The sequence below is a fragment of the Antechinus flavipes genome, chromosome 5 (genome assembly GCF_016432865.1).
Source record: "Antechinus flavipes isolate AdamAnt ecotype Samford, QLD, Australia chromosome 5, AdamAnt_v2, whole genome shotgun sequence".
NCBI classification, from domain to species: Eukaryota; Metazoa; Chordata; class Mammalia; order Dasyuromorphia; family Dasyuridae; genus Antechinus; species Antechinus flavipes.
In genome coordinates this window covers 174,327,638-174,338,958 of record NC_067402.1, presented here as the reverse complement: position 1 = coordinate 174,338,958, position 11,321 = coordinate 174,327,638, and positions in this window count along the sequence as shown.

Sequence of the window (11,321 nt, the reverse complement as noted above, 5' to 3'; positions counted from 1 at the left end):
AAACCAGATTGTGGGTAAGTGACAGGCTTCAAACCTTCAAACCAGGATGATGTCTATCCCAAGCATATGAAGATTTTTCCTAGTGGAATGAGCAGAAGAGAACGATTTGTTCTGTCAGCCATGAAGACAGCTGAAGCAGGTGCTGTGAAGGGTTTAGAGCGTGATCAAACATTAAAGATGCCAAGTTCATCTATCGAATCCCAGACCATCTTGACTTTTGTCCTGCCACTGGACTTTGATGATTCTGGAAGAGAGAGTTAGGCAACTCTGCCTCACTTAAATTTAATTCACAAGTATGTCAAGATATCACCCCATGATATCACTTATCTGCTCAAAAATCAAGGACAAACAACAGGAAAAATAACTGAAGACCAACTCACAGTTTAACAGTTCTGTCACCTCTAGCTTCCTTTTCCTTCAGTCCAAGCTTATATACTATTATAGCTTATATATATGTCCTAATATAGCTTCTATACTCCTACTGGCTGCAGTTGTTTTAGGCACTGAATTATGGTGTTAACTTCTCAGTGGTATCTTTATAGTGAATCCTGCTTCCAGAATGGATTACTGTTACCTCAGATCTTGAGAAGGAAGAATGAGGGTAGTTGTGGAAGAATATGATTCCTAAAGGACAAAATTCTAGAGGACTACTGTTGCTACTGTTTATTGTGGTAAAACAAGTGGAGGAGTTTAATTTCCAGAGAACAAGAAGGGTAAGTAAGAGGAGGAATATGGAGGCCAGGTGTTATAACTAATTAATAAGGCACAGGTGGATTCGGGCAACCAGCAGAAGGAATGAGAAATAGGTGAACAGAGCTAATTGCAAGGTCTTTTTTAGAGAGCCCCCTACAGAAGTATCCTGGAGCACTCTCCCCTAATGCTTTTATAACCTTCTCTAACAGATGAGCTTAAGAATCAAAGGAAGTCATGACTAAAAAGAAGTATGGTATTGATCTAAAAATAGATCCAACTATTGATATGCTGGTAAATGTTTAACAATAAGCTTTCCAACAAGAAGAGAAAGTCCAAACTATATACTTTTAAGTTAAACTTACATTGTTAACAATTTCTCCATCACTTTCTAAAAGTTAGATAATGAACAAAATAATAAATCAAACTTTTCTGAGTTATAAAGTCACACACTGGAAATTTAACACAACTCTTAAAAGCAAGTAGGAAGTGGATCTAGCACCCTTCTCTATCCAACTACAGAGGCTTCTCATACTTATCCTGAAATATTGTCTTAGCTACTAATCTTTACTTCTGAAAGGACACAGACCTTGTCCAATCCTGACACTTTGAGAGAAGAAATGATAGTCATCAAGGGCTGGAGGAAGAGGAAAAGGAACAGGAATGACACTAGGTTTTTAGAAGGAAAAAGATTAAAACAAGAATGACATGATAAAATCTATAGATGGAAAAAGACAAAAGAAGATGATATGACAAATTCTGCAAACTCTCCCTCTCCCCCAAAATGTAAACTTTGAGTGATTCAGAATAATAATTAAAGAAAAAAGTAATCAAAAATACCCAAGAAATAAGGAAAGAAATTAGAACTCAAAGAAGAAATTTATGTTTAAATGGCATGGAATTTGAAATCAAAGGACCTGAGTTTAATTTACCAGCTCTGTCTGAATAGCATTGAGTAAATTACCCTCTCTCTCTGAGCATCAGATTCTTCATATGTAAAATGAGAAGACTAGAGTTAATGAACTTTAAAGGTCACTTCTGGTTCTAAATCTATGAACCTATGAGCCTAAGGTAAAGAGACAATCAATGGGTTAAACAATCTAAGGAACAAAAAGCATAATTGGAAAAATCAGAAGAGTATTGTGAATTAATATTTCAGAAGAAAAATCTCATTCCTTCATTAATAACTCAATATTAGAAGTGATGGTATAATGCAGAGTATTATAAATGAAGCAAAAGAAAAGAGACGGAAGGAACTGACAGACAGAAGTAGACTGGTCAGGACTTGACAGGACAGGTAGATGACAGTCTTTTTTAGTTTCTTCCTCTGCCTTTGGGATGAAAGGAGAGTAAGTATACATTATTGTAAGTAGAAAAGCAAAGGGTTGGGGACAGACAGCAAAAAATGGAGCAATTCAATAGTGCCAAATCCACAAAAGCAGGAGTGGGTACATCAGGATTCTTTCAATAAACTGATGGCTTAAGGTGGAGGAAGGAGTTGGTTTGAATATATCAGGGGATCACTTTCTCTAAGGGTCATGTAACTTTGTACTGTCTCCCATTAGGAGGGAAGGAAATGATTGGGACCCCAGGGAGACACAGTTTAAAGAGGGCTGTAGGGGGTCCTAAGTTAAAAGGGAGAGCATGATATCAAAAGGAATAAAGGATAACAAAAAAGAAAAGAACAGGAATGACCCCTGAGGAAGATTACAGTATACTTCCCAATGTATCCTACTGCTTCTGAGAATTAACATTCCTAGGAATAGATTTTAAAGTTTTCTATAAGGGGAAGGGAATAAGGAAAAGGGTGGAATGAAAACAATGTTTCTTGAAAGGAACATCAGAAATTAATGTCATTGCAACAGTAGAACAGATGAGGTGGGTGAAGAGAGAAAATAAGGATTAAGAATCAGGTACCTAACTATTATCTGAGGAAAAAGAAGTATAAAACAAACAAAAGATAGAGAAAAGTATATTGTTATTCATTTTATCACATGAACATTTTCTTCCAGTGTCTATTTTCTTCTAATTTTTTCAGTATTTTGAGGATACCAGTGTAGTATTTGGGTTTTCTATTTGTTATTCATTCCCAAAATCTGACTGAACTACTTCCCTACTATCTAGACATACTAGTCTTTGATCTTTTATGCCACTTCTTATTTCTCAATCCTTAGTGCCCTTTTTGCCTTTTGTCCATAGCTCATGGTACACATACATAGTCAGTCACTGGCAGGATATATTAGGCTACTTAAACAAACTTTGCATCTTACTATTGCCCTTTAGGTTAATAGTAATGCTCATTTTCCCTTGGAATTAGAGTATTCCATGATTCACATCAGATAGCTGTACTGGGAGAATGTCAATGTAAAGGAATGGATTTTTGTGACCTTAAGCAATCTGAGATTGTTGAAAACACTGCATAATTAATGTAATACTGTTAAAATTTCCTATTATTCAGCTTGGGCCTAGCTCATTGAACATTTGTAGAGATTGGATAGCTTCATTTGTCTAGTTGCATGACAGTCTGAATCATAATTTTTTTTATATACTTGCTATAAAACTAAAACATGCTTTCCCAGCATGAATGATTTGACCAATCTGTTTCACACTTTTGTGGATTTTATTGATGATATTTTGCACTGTTATAGAGTAATGAAAGTAGTACCAAGTATTCTGTGAAAGGTAATTGAGAGTCTCCCTATAAAAAGAAACGATCAGAAATTTGTAGATATAGAGTTGAAAAGCACCTTAGTGGTCTTTGTCTAACCCTCTGCTCTTATAGATAAAGGAATGGAGGCTGTGAGGTAAAATAACTGATCTAAGATCACACAGATTCTAATGGGCAGAGTTAGGATTTGACTCTATATTCACTAATTCCAAATCTAGGAACCTTTCTATGTACTACTCTGCCTACCAACCTATATTTCAAGTCTTTTCACGTTATGTTTTCTATGGTCCAGTCAAACATACTTTTTTTAGTATTCCTCAAACATTTCCCATCTTAATGCCTTTGCCCTTGCATTCCTGGAATGCACTTCCTTCCTCACTGCTATTGCCTCTTAGAAGTCCTAGCCTATTAAGTCTATTCAAGCCCTGAATCTATTAAGACTCAGCTCAAATTCCATCTTCTATGAGTCCTTTTTTAATATCCCACTCCAAGAGGCCCTAGTGCTTTATATACCACCTATTTTATATTTTCTAGTGTATATATATATATATATATATATATATACACACATATATGTGTGTATTATATTATATACATATATATGTTTTTCTTGACATGTTATTATATATACATATTTTATATACATATATACACACACACACATACATACACACATATATGTTTATGCTAATCTCCCCTGATAGGATACAAGCCCCTTGAGGTAAAAACTGTTTCAATTTTGTCTCTGTAACCCTAGGACCTAGTGTATTGCCTGAGACATCGTAGGCTCCTTATAAATTAGTTTTTATAGATTGACCAGGTGATTGAAAGAAGAGACAGTAGTTTTCAGGAGTGTATGTTTGAAGGGAGTGTACTTTGCATTATGACTAAGATCTAATTCTTTGCAACCTGACTACGATCTAATGCTTTGCATTATGACTAAGATCTAATGACTAAGAAAGTGAGGACAATTATATGTTCAATTTGAGCCCCAAATCATATGTTTGAGAAGTAACTTCAGAGAGAAAGGGATAGAATAAATGTATTGAGGATGGAGGTTAAGAACTCGAGATCATGAGAATAATATCTCAAGGGAATATGACAACTGTGCAGGACTTTCATTATTTTAAGGGTTACCCAAAAGCTCTTTCACCATATGGACATCTTGGAGTATATATGGGACTTTGTCTAATAACCTGGCTTCTGTGACCTGGTTCCCATCCCAAGATATGTTGAAAAAGAACAAAAAATGATAGAAGGATAAAAGATGAGATTTTGTCCAATACAATCTGAATTAAGGACAGCTAAGTTTATCTCTAGATCTCTGTTTTGGAAGGAGAAAGTCCAATGCTGGAATGCAGGAAAATGCCAAGAAATCACACCCCCTCATAGACAACCTTCAAACATTCATTTAACTGATGGTACATTTAATGTGGGATATTTGTCCAATAACCAAGGAGTTATCAAACTACAAAAGGAACTGAGCCACATTAACATGGATAGTCTTCCACTAAGTGAAACTTGAAGACTTTAAGAATTACAATTAAGTAGTAGAGATGATAGGTTCTCCCTAGAGAAATGAATACAAGAAACAGGGGAATTGGTTTCATCATATGCCCAAGGGTAACAAGAAACATCATTCCATGGGACACTTGGCTATCTTACCTTGCAAACCCACAAATTAGCATAGGCAAACAGACAACCAGGAAGATAACTATAGCTTGTAAGTCAATGTCTGTTGCAAGGGTGAAGTAGAGAAAACTACTTGTAGGACTTAAACTGGACTGAAATCTGTTCATGAAATAGCTTGGCTGTTTCCCCATGGCTACTCGTTGTAATATGTATGCTCTATGCATGCCCTAGTAAAGTTATTCCTTCCACATTACAGGGGTTAGAGTCACAGTGCTCCTGTGAGCTAGAAAATCCCCATAAAATTTTTTGGCTCTCCTCTTGTACTAGAAAAGGAGACTGATTTTTTTCTTTTTCTTTTATGAGGTGTTTACAATATTTTATTGTAATTGGCTTAAGTATTTGGTCATTGTTTCTGTTGTCTGCTGACCATCATGTATCATTTGTGGCTTCTTCAAAAATCCTCCTCAAATTCTCATTTAATATTTTTATGATGATCTGCGATATATTGAAACCTCAAAGGGGAAAGTCCTGATATGGAAGGGATAACTGTACATTTTTATCTCCATTCAATACTGCAGAAATATTTGCTCAAATCCTTTCAGAATTGCTTAACTCTTTGACCTAAGGTGTATGGCATTATTAGCAAAAGGCTACCTAAATCACTCTATTCTTAAGTACAGGTCTGACCTTACTCAAAATCATCAGTTTTATTATTGCCTTTGTCTCTTCTGCTTGACATTTAAAGCTTTTCAAATTCTGAGTTTAAAGCTACTTTTGCAAATATTTCGTATTACTCTCAATATATTTTTATACTCCAGTCAAACTGGCATATTAAGCTGTTCCCCAAACTGGGAATGGCTCTTTTCATGCCTGGAATGTACTCTTGCTTTATCTCTGCCTCCTAAATTCTTAATAGCACTGGTGTCATGTCTTTCCACTAAAACATCAAATCCTATGTTATTAGGGTAGTCTTTCTCCTCAAATTCTCTTAAAATTTGTATTTACTTCTCTGTATATCCCTGCTCTATCTTCCCCCTTCAAAAAAAAAAAAAAAATACAAAGTCTGACTGGTTTTTTTATTTCTTGTGCATAGAATGTAGTAGATGCTACAGAAAGTTCTGAATTGTGGAGGCAGAATAGACAGGACCTTATGTGAATTATTAGATGGAGTGTGCTGAGGAAGCTATCAAAGATAGCTCAAAGATAGCTGAGATTTAATTTCTGGGTTATTGGGAAGATAGTGAAGGTCCTGAGAAGACCCAAACCTGTATATGATGAATATTAAACACACACACACACACACACACACACACACACACACACACACTTTTTTAAAAAGACCTATACTTTCATTGAGACAGGGAACTCTTACTGAAGCAATTCCTACTAGTGTGAATAGGCATCTGCTCTGCAACTTAGTCTTAGAGATTTGCCCACGAAGTGGTTAAATGATTTGCCCACGAAGACAAAGCCAATTGTTACACAGGTGGGTCTTGAACTTAAGTCCTACTGAATTCTAAATTAGCTTTTTATCCATTAGGCCTAGATGTTCCTCAAATGATGGTATTAAAAATAATAAAATTTACTAAATCTTAAGAGAAAAAAATAATTTGTTACAGATGTAGTAATCATTTTAGAATCAGATATTTGTGTACAATCAGGTCTTTGATTATCTAAAACAAAGATCAAAGTAAATACCAAATTAGAAGAAAGAATAAGATGAAACAAAGACATTATTTGCTATCACAAAACCTTTAGCCTGAATTGTATAAATAAGCTGTTACTTCTGAAAGAAAGGGGAGGAGGTAGAGATGGATAAATATAAAAACCAATAAAAATAAGTCCATCCAAGGGGATATTATTTATATAAAATCTTATGTGATTTTTAAAAATACTTCATAAAAAATGAATGATTTGTTTACCTTTTTGCATGATTACTTCATTGAATAGAGACTAAAATATACAAAACCATTATGATAGTCACTGACTCTAAAACAGTCATTGACTCTAAAATTGTATTTTCATTGATATCACTGCTGCTTAAATAAGAAGAAACCAAGATGATGTGTAGGTTTTATAATGTTTAATAAGAATTATATTCTTGGGTGTCTGTGGTTTTATGTGATTGAAGACAACTGAAGCAGCAATTTCTATTTTGAAATGGAAATGCACTAGACACCAAGTTATTGTCATAAGCATGTTTTGCCCTTAAAAGAAAAAAAGACTGTTTGCCCTCATCACCATAAAAACATAATAAATCAATGCAAATCTCTTTTCTAAGATAGGCTTTAAGAGGAAGTTATTTTCCACATATGCAAATGTATTTATATAAATAAACATATGTATATACACATATACCTTTCTCAATTTCTTAATTCCTTTGGTTCAAAACACTGCCTATCTAGTATTTATATGAAATGTTCTGTTACGCAGGAAATATGTTACTGTGGCAGAGCTCTTCAGTATAATACATAATGTATGACTATCATCAACCTCAATTTATATTCAGCAGGTCTTGGTTGCAAAGCATCCATATCATTAATAGAGATAAACACATTTATCCAGGGACTTTCCAAGGTACTATGTATGCTTTGGATAATGAAACCACTAATAGATCAAATGACATCCCATTTTTTTGGCACCAAATGGTCTTGTTGCCTTGTATTTGCAGATTAAAATTTGTCAATAGCTTTCATAAACTTTCATCAATGTACTAAGAATACTTCAAAACAACAGTTTATCTATGTGTTGTTCTTGTATGAGTCTTTGGAAATGAATAAAGAACTCATATACAAAGGTTTTCTTATAATTGAATATCATTTTTCCTCCTAAAAATAAATCACCACAAAAATAAAACCAGAAATCTTTTCTTTGTTTCTTTGCATTTAAAGGAAAGCTTTGATTCTGTTTAATGACAAAAACAAAGGCAAATTCTTTCAAGGAAGTCATCGAGGCAAAGCAAAAATATTTTTAAACTATAAAAAGCAGGTGACATGATTGTTCTTAATTTCCCATTGCCCAGAAGAACAGCAGTGACTGTGAAAGGTAGCCTTATTTTTCAATTCTTCTTTGTTTTCTGACAGGGAGGCAAGGCAGCTTTCTGGGAAATAGGTTCCTGTTACTAATGCATGACATCAATATACCATTTCTAGTTATAGAAAGGATTATACTTTAGTTATAGTACAGTATAGTATAGTTATAGATTATAGATTTCAGCTTCTGGAAGACTTTTTTTTTTTTTTGCCACTCTTTCACCTTTAATACTGATCATATGATAGTCTACAGAAATGATTTTCTATTTAAGGAATTATTGGATTGTTGTCAACAAAGTTTAATGTTATCTCATAGACATAAATACTTCACATTTATGGTTATGATTAATTAGTTCTTCTCAATCTTCACCCTGTAACTTGGATGAGAAACCAAGTCCTGAAGAACTTAATCTTTTCAATTCAGAACTCACATCCTGGCCCTTTCTCCCAACTATGTCCTGATTGGTGAAGTCCTCTTATGACCTCCCATATACAGGCTGGTTCCAACCATATTGATCACTTTATCAATTAACCATTTTCTCCCCAATTATAAATCTCTTTTCCCCTTAATCTCCTCTTTCTGGAATTGTAATCAAATAAATTCTGCAGGGGACCACTAGATTGCATATGGAAAAGGAATTATGGGAAAGGGAAAAGGTCTGCAACAATAGGAGTGGAACAAGGCCCATGGTTCCTTTTCCTTCTAGCATAAGTGAGATAAGACATAGAAGTTTGTTCCCCCCCCCCCCCAAATTTGGTGAAATGGACAGACAAACTTTTAGAATCCCTTCTTTGGTTCATCATCATGATTCATGACAGAGTACTAGAATGAATTCAAGACTTTTATTAATCCATTACATAAAATACAAAAGTATAACTTCAAATATGAGATCCTATCACAAGAGTGAAGCCACCTTTCAAGTCACTTAAAATAAGTGGTGATGATGAAAGTGACCAGAGTCAGATCTTTAGGCCTAGTGTTGAATATGATTTTGTGGCAAAGTCAGGGATCTGAAAGAAATGTGGTAGTTTAAAATTAAATTTTTAGCTACCCCAAAAGAAGTCCCAAAATATATCTGATTTGTGTGTGTACAAGGTAAATGGTCATCTGGGTGCTTTGACTGAGAAGCATGGATAAGTCTCCTCATTTCATCTTCCTTAAAAATGAAACACAATAAAATGAATTTCTTCTACATATAATTTAGGCACCAAAACCAGCAATTTATTGATAGAGTAATAAAGTCTAATGGTTAAAAAGGACCTTAGAGATCATTTAATCCCATCTTCTTTCTAGTACATGAAACTTTGTCCATTGTATCTCTGAAAGATTGTGTGATGGGACAGTACTTTAGGATTTGGACAACTATTAAGGTCAAGGACTATTTATATTTGCTTTTGTATTTCTAGTACCTAAAACAGTATATAAGTGTATGTTCAATAAACATGAATTATATTCTCTAATTCGAGCTGAATTCTGCCTCCTTATAATTTCCATTCACTTCTTCTACCCTCAGGACTTACATAGGCTATCTAATTTCTTTTATAATCATTCAGATTATGTGCTATGTCTTCCTTTTTTTAGAGTAATTATCCTTCATTCCTTAAATAGTTCTCATATGAGATGGTTTCTACTGGTCACCAACTGGACCATAGTTTAATTGTTCTTATTCCATTATGTGAAGCATTGCTCATGTTCAGTCATTCTGGCAGTAAGCATTTATTAAGCATCTACTACATGTCGGTCACCATGCCAAGTGCTGGAAATACAAAAGGCAAAAATTATTCCTGCTCTAAAGGACCTCACAAACTAATGGGGAGACAATGTGTAAACAACTATGTACAAACAATGTATACAGGATAAATTAGAGATAATTCATAGAGATCTGGATTAATGAAACATGAACTGAAAAAAAAATTGTTCAAGCTTTTTCTTAAAAAAGCAGTATTTGTTGTCTTAAAACTTCTGGACCAATGTTTAGTGTCATTTGCATATCCAGCAATTGGAATCTACTTTGAAAACTTGCAATAGTAACCAAAATAAATTTTTTTTTATCATTTCTGTGATCGCCTAAATTTTTGTTGTTGTTGAGGCAATTGGGATTAAGTGACTTGCCTAGGGTCATGCAGCTAGGATGTGTTAAGTGTCTGAGATCAGATTTGAACTCAGGTCCTTCTGAATTCAGGGCCAGTGCTCTATCCACTGCACCACCTAGCTGCCCCATCTCCTAAAAATGAAACAAAATAAACAAACAAAAATACTTTGGAAGGTTGATACATTAAGTGCCTAAAACTTAAGCACCCAAATTTATTAAATCCCTTTCCTTTGAATGTTTTCCGGTGGGACAAGAGGCATTGAAAGTTATGGTTCAGTCATTTTTGACTCTCCATTATCCCATTTGGAGTTTCTTGGCAAAAATAATGGAGTGATTTGCCATTTCCTTCTTCAGTTCATTTTACAGATGAGGAAACTGACTCAAGCAAGGTTAAGTGACTTGTTCAAGTACACATAACTAATAATTGTCTCAGAACAGATTTGAACTTGAAAAGAGGAGTCTTCTTTGACTCTAGGCTTGGTGTTCTATCCACTATATAACCTAACTTCCCTAGAGGGAGAAGGGAAATCAAGAAACCCCTTCCAAGATAATTTTCATCAACTTTACAACTTTACCAAGAACTTCTCCAGTAGTATGAACCTAATGGATTATCCTTGAATAATGAATATATCAAATTAGTTAATCATCACCTTGGAAATCTGAAAGAACCTACCTCTAAAGGCATGAGATTTGATGCTGAAGAAGCTAAGGGGAGGAAACATGGTAGAATGGTGTGCCTTGGGCAATGGAGGAGTGTAAGGGAACAAGACAATTCTAACCACAGTCATAAATGAGAGCTGGCATTCAAAGATATTGGCATTTTGAAATTTGGGGACCAATGTTTCAAGACTTCTTTAGATTATAATCCTTGAAATTTCATAAGATCTAGGATCTTAGAGATCTTAGAAATCATCTAGTTCAGATATTCTTTATTTGAATATGTTTATTTTCACTAATCTTTGGCTTCCTTTGAAATCCTGTGTATTTCATTTTATGCATTTCAAAATATTTTCCTAAAAAGTGTCTGTAAATTCTATTTGACTGCCAAAAAGATCCTTGACATAAATGAGGTTAAGAATTCCTGCTATAGTCCAATCACTTCATTTGACAGATAAGGATATTGAGGCCTAGAAAGATGAAATGATTTACATAAGAGTGAATAAATAGCATAGAGTTGACTAAAGATCGTTCAAAAAAAAGCTCCAC